This window comes from Ixodes scapularis, unplaced genomic scaffold (assembly GCF_016920785.2).
Source record: "Ixodes scapularis isolate PalLabHiFi unplaced genomic scaffold, ASM1692078v2 PGA_scaffold0__279_contigs__length_252992795, whole genome shotgun sequence".
NCBI lineage: Eukaryota > Metazoa > Arthropoda > Arachnida > Ixodida > Ixodidae > Ixodes > Ixodes scapularis.
The window spans coordinates 13,389,679-13,395,888 of NW_024609835.1; positions in this window are offsets into that span (position 1 = coordinate 13,389,679).

Below are 6,210 nucleotides of genomic sequence, written 5' to 3' on the forward strand. Positions count from 1 at the left end.
GTTTCGATCACACAATTACGTCATCAACCTTTGCGAAGGCGAGACTGAAAGAAATAGCTCCCTTTTATTCCTGCAATGTCACCGCAAGAAAGGAGCTTCTGAATGAGTGGCAGTCTGTGCGTGTGTACGCGGGCCAGACGAGGACCAGTACGTCTCTGCAAAGTCATGAACATTATAACCCAAAATCGTTTCGTGACCCCCTTAAAGATCCCAGGGTAGCTGTTGTACTGCACTGGATAAATTGCTCATATAGAGCTAAGACACAGGACGCCCATTGGGACTAACTTCCGGCTGTCTAAACATACAAACAACACAAAAAAAACGAAAGAGCAAAAAGATATCTGCCAGGCTTTCTGACACTTTATCTAAAACGGAGGAAGTGGCATTCTCGAATGCGACGATCGCCAACTTCCTCCGCTCTGAAATGAGCACGAACAAAAAGACATCTAATTTAAAGTTGTTATTAAATATAAATAATAATAAAGAAAAAATTAAGATTTACGGAAATAAATCTTTATTTGCAGCTTTGTTTGCTGCTGACCCGCAACACAGCCTGCATCGAACTGTCTATGTATTCGGATCACGGGCATGTTTCCTGAAGTTTTCGCAAATCCCACTATCGTGTCTTGTTGTATTCAACAAGCGCCGATAAGCGCCGATTCTTTTTCTTCCATACCGAAATTAGCGAACGATAGTCACCAAATCAATGAAAAAAAATACACCCTCCAAAACCACCCCCAAAGTAGAAAAAAAAAAAGAAACCCTGAATACTATAATAGGGACAGCTGAACTTAGGAGAATAGCATATAGAAAGAAAAAGGGAAAGACATATCGCTGGTACGTCTCTCTCTTTTTCTCTTTATATTCTATTTTTCCAAGTTCAGCTGGCCCTATAGTATTATGCCCCAACAAGCTCAACTAAAGTCCGAAACCCCAAATACACGACACCCTTATGCCGGGGTTACACTGCTCATATACAAACGACAGTCTGCAAACACGAGTGAGCGCCATATCCGGGGTTCGAATGCAGTGTGCCACGTTTCTCCTTGAACATTGCCATGCGGAATTCGTAGCACGGATTCCGCGTCGACTCGCGTTCTAATCTCTATGCAGACTGTCTTTTGTATGATGTATCACGGCCGGACTGGATTCTCGCGCTTCTTTTTTATACGGCCGTTTCCGTCATGCATGAGCATCTTTCTTCATGGGGGAGCTGGTGGCACCCAACTCTTCCATTCTCGCTGTTCCACCCCGCTAACCCTGCTACTCAAATGGGCCTGTTTCTCGTGGCCCAATGGTTCATTGCTCACCGTGAGATCTGTGCTTCGAATGCCATGCGGCATTCGAAGCACGGATCTCGTGGTGACTCGCGTTTGGATCTGTTGTGTATGCAAGCTGTATTTTGTATGATGTACACCCCATTCCAATATTTCCAAGTCCTCAGCCCAGCGCGCGATTTCCTCAGCCCAGCACGCGCATGAAGTCGCCGCCGAAAGTGAGCAAATCACGCGCCATACGCACGAACACAGGTAATGGAACCGGCCAAGAGCCCATTTTGGGAAAAGTCTGAAAGCAGTGTGACTCATTGAACTCCCCCCGTTTTTTTTGTGTTTTTTTTTTTTTCAATCTGTGGTCACTGCTATACAAATCACACAAAAGACGGTTTCCAGACACAGTCTGAGGCATTCGTTGTAGGACCACCGCATTAGTTGCAGAATAACTGTCAGCAGACATGTTCGAAGCATCTATGAAGCAAAAATGCTTCGAAGCTGCTTGAAGAGTTACCGCTGATAGTTCTCTCTTTATATCTGAGGCGAACACCGTTTCTTTTTACTCACTTATGAACAGTGTAACTCAACGAACCCTCGCGTCGAAGCGCATTTTGCGGAGGACATGACCTTTATTTCCCAAAACTGCGCTGTGAGGCTTTATAGTTAACGCCGCCAAGTGAAATTTCCATGATTCGAGGGGCGCTCCATATTAATTGACATCTTTTTTTTTTTACTAACAATCCCCGTCTAATAGAAGTAGGCACACCTTCTCGACAGATTCCCCAGGAGCCGAATGCCATTACACCGCCCGTGTGGCAGCCTTTTCATATGTCCTGCTTCAACCATTTCTAGACTAAGACCGGCTAAACCAATCACGCATCCTGAATTCGCCGTGGTCCTGTGCCTTTTTAGGTACTACGGGGTTGGTTTATAGCCAGTAATAGAAATCGCACAAAGACAACGTGCGCCATGACGGTGCTCATTTGGTGCTGCTTGATGGATATATGATCGTAGCGTAGCCAGCTTTTGCTTCCATTGCACTGTGCGAACGCGTTAGGACGCGGAACGTCGGCGTCCGGAGTTTGGTGTTCGCTTTCGAACGCGTATAGACAAAGGCAGTGGAAATAAAAACAGCTAGCTTTGCTTCTACCCACTAATTATTCCAACCAGTGCTCGGCGTTCTGACACCCATGCGCTCTGTCGTCTCCTCTGCATCAGTTTCTGCCCGAATAGCCAGGCTTCTTTGTTTGGAAAAGAAGCACTTGTTTGAAACAGGAACAACAATAACTTATTTATGAGTTCTGTTGTTGGGGATCAATAAAGAATGACCTGCGCTTGAACACGGCCATCAACCGCAGCCAAAACAAAATGTCAGCGCACGAGGAACTGTTTAAACCGTTTTCATAAAACAACTTGTAACCGCGAATTTGGATTGGCTCACTCAGAGTGGAGTGTCCCAAGACAAGAACTTTAATCTCCTATTGTCGCGAATCTGAGCGTGCTAGCTACACTCATTGGCCAAACTCTCTCAGCATAAACGGCTCTCACCTCTCCAATACCGTAAGCGCTCTGAAGAGGCGTCCCAACTCGAGGGGATATTTAACCCCAACCCTCCAGGTTGGCCTCCTCGACTAAGGGATTGAATAGGAAAAACATTCGGACTAGCCAGGACCATTAGTCATAGGGCCGCCTGCCTGCAAGCGCTTACGCGGAACATTTTTTTTTTCCTACGTCTTCTCAATTTACAGTATTCTAAAAGCAGTTGCTTATTCTTAATAGACAAGCAAATTGTTCAAATGAGCACACTACTCACTTCAGTTGAGTATACATTTGCACACATCTACCACCACGGAGGTCAATACAATAGCCTGTAGCGGCTCAGGCCGCACTGGACACTGATATGCACGTGCCGTTTCTCTTGTGGGCAGGAAAGGCAAATCCGATTGCGCCCAGTCGAGAACGCAAAGGGCGTAATTTACGCTGTCTAGACCGGCTCTGGTAGAACATGGTGCACAGTATCAAGAGAAGCACCGAGTGCATATTTTACGTGGGGACTTTGATGTACCCCCTGTGATAACTTAGATTGCGTCAGACTATGCGACCTTACAGCTTCCGGCGTGGCTTCCAAACTGCTGCGCGACGTTTCAGCCACGTCTTTCTCACCCGATTCAGCGAAACGCGGCCGCCGTCTGCGGTTTGCTCGTGCCTTTTTTTTTTCTCGGGGGCTGTGGCGGCATCCGGTCTATTCGCTGGCTAAAATGAATGGGCTCTATTTGAACGCCTCTGTCCTGCGTTCACTCCTGAGCTGACAGTGCGGTAGGGGCTACGCGCTCGCCCAACCAATGAACCGCCTTCCTATCATCACCTGACGCCGCTCTCAGCACGTGGGTATACGCGGAAGCGTGATCACGTAGAGAAAGACGGGCGTATGACTGGTCCCAACGAGCACATAGCTTTCATTGCATTCTCAGCTTAAGGGTGAACGGGGTACACAGGCTCACGCATCCGTGTCCAAGCGCGTGTTTTGATGGCACCCGCTTCACAGCTCAGTGCAACGCTTCTAAACTGTAAAAAAATGCTTGTAGTATAACCGGACATATCCGGAAACTTTTGGTCCATGCTTTTTTGTGTCTTTGATTGGGTTGTAATACTCCCGTTCTGGATTAAACCTAGCCCTTTATTGGCGATGTGAGCGATCGAAAGCGTCGCTCTGGTCGGCATGCCACGATCGGCCGAATGCTGGCAATGACGTCAGCAAAGGATTTCTCGTGGATGGAAATAAGAGGAATGTAAGAACTTCAATTTTGACGGTGTCGGCAGTGTTGCTTTGAAAACGTTATGATTTCAGGCTTACACCATGCTCATTAGAAACACTATCGAACTTGTTGTTCAGAAGGTAATGACGTCACGAAAGGTAACCGAACGAGGGCGCCACCGAAACATCTCGCCGATCAGTGCTCTGGCCAGTATAACATGGTCGCGCCTTGACGATGCGCTCGCGCCCCCCTGCCCGAGAGAAGCAGGGTCTATGGGTAGTGCACGTGCTGCCCGCGCGGTTATGTTTTAAGTTTCATAGTGAATAGAAGCTTGGCATTGCACGTGCTTGCACCAGCAGAGGAAGTTGAAGTATCCTCAGTCTGGGTTATGAAAACATTGCACCAAGCGGCGATACTCAAACGTCTCGCCGCAAATGGTGTCGTGCAAGCGTTGTTCAAAATAGCATGAGCGTGCTTTTCACTTTTTTTTTTCTTTCCCAGAAACGAAATGGTTTACAACGTCAATACAGTCCGCTTGCTCAACTCAGCGCGAACGCTAAGTCTGTCGTGCCGTCAGTCCCCTCTTGTGGCGCTCACACGCGAAGACAAACAGAGTACTGAACGTATATATTTCCTGATGTTGCCTTAAAAGCTTGAATACAGTCACGATGACAATTTTTGTACGCCTCGCTTTTAAGAAATTCTTTTCTCATTTTCTGCAGCTTCACGCCCACCACCTGTTATATTAATTTTGGAAAGTAACGCGAGAAGTACCTAGTGCGTAATCATACTGTAAACGTTTCTAGTATTGACTACATGTCTTATCACACATGCAACCGTTGCATGAAAATACCAGGAACTAACCAGTCGCACTGAGTCTTTGCAACGACATCTTTGAAATGTACAAGCCGCATGAGTCATAACTGAGACGAACTTGCGGATTGTTCAGACCCAGAACTTTGCTCTCACAAAGCCCTTGGGCTACAGAGGCCCAAAAAAAAAATATTAACAGTTAGGCAAGCTAGTTATGTTACACATATTATAAACTGAGGACGAATGAACGATTAAATGAAAGCGAACAACCACATAAAAAAGAACAATAACGAGTCAAGGCTTGCATAAGAAATTACGATTGAAGTCAAAGTTAACGAACAGGCGACCTGGTTAGGTTACACATAATATAAACTGAAGACGAACGAACGACAAAATGAAGACAAACACAAGCTCTCAACAACAAAAATAACTGACGAATAGGAATCAAGGCCTGCATCATGGATGTTGATTGAAGCCGAAGTTAGCAAACAGGTGGACTGGTTAGGATGCACATTTAAACCGTAGATGAACGAATGACAAATCGGGGACAGACAAACACGTCTACATGTGTGCTTATCCCCATTTTGTCGTACATTTGCCTCTGGTTTAAATTGTGTGCCATTTAGGCAGTTCGCCTCTTTGTTCTGTTTGTCTTCAATCAATATTCAAGATGCAGGCCTTGATTTGTGCTCTTCAGTACTTTCGTTGAGACCGTGAGAAGCTTCGAAAGGACGACTTCAGTTCGTTACCCTAGTGGAAAAAAAAAAGAGTAAAATCATTACTATTTTCACGAGGTTCGGTTCCCGCATAGCCATTTTAAGTTTTAATATACCACGTAGGCATCATTAATCATTATCGACTTCGATAATGGTATCGACTTTGGGTATCGACTTTGGGACAGTAATCGTTATCGACATCAGTGATCGTTATAAACTTCATGCTACTCTGTGAAAAAAAAAAGTTTATAGTTTCACCTCTAACTGACGTCTAATTTGTGTGAAACTGATGTGAAATTTTTTTGGTGAATATGTAGTGATTTTGGAGCGCTTTTTTGTTGATACCTCTTTGAGCATCCAAGCGCGCGCTAGCATCTACTGTACTAAAGGAGCGATCATGAAGCGCTTTTGGATCGCTTCAAATAAACCGAGAGAAATCCACACGAAGCACATCGATACTTTGCGCAGTGTTTTACAGTAATGAATCTAATGATAGCAACTGGCATGATAAAGCACATTTCTCAAGCAACAAGAACGTCATCTTGCAGCTCAATTATGTTTTCATATGCGCCGCCATGTTGTAATGCACAGTCTTGCCAGTCAGATACTTGAAAACGCACGAAGTTCGCCATTTATAGGGAAACCTCATGTAAA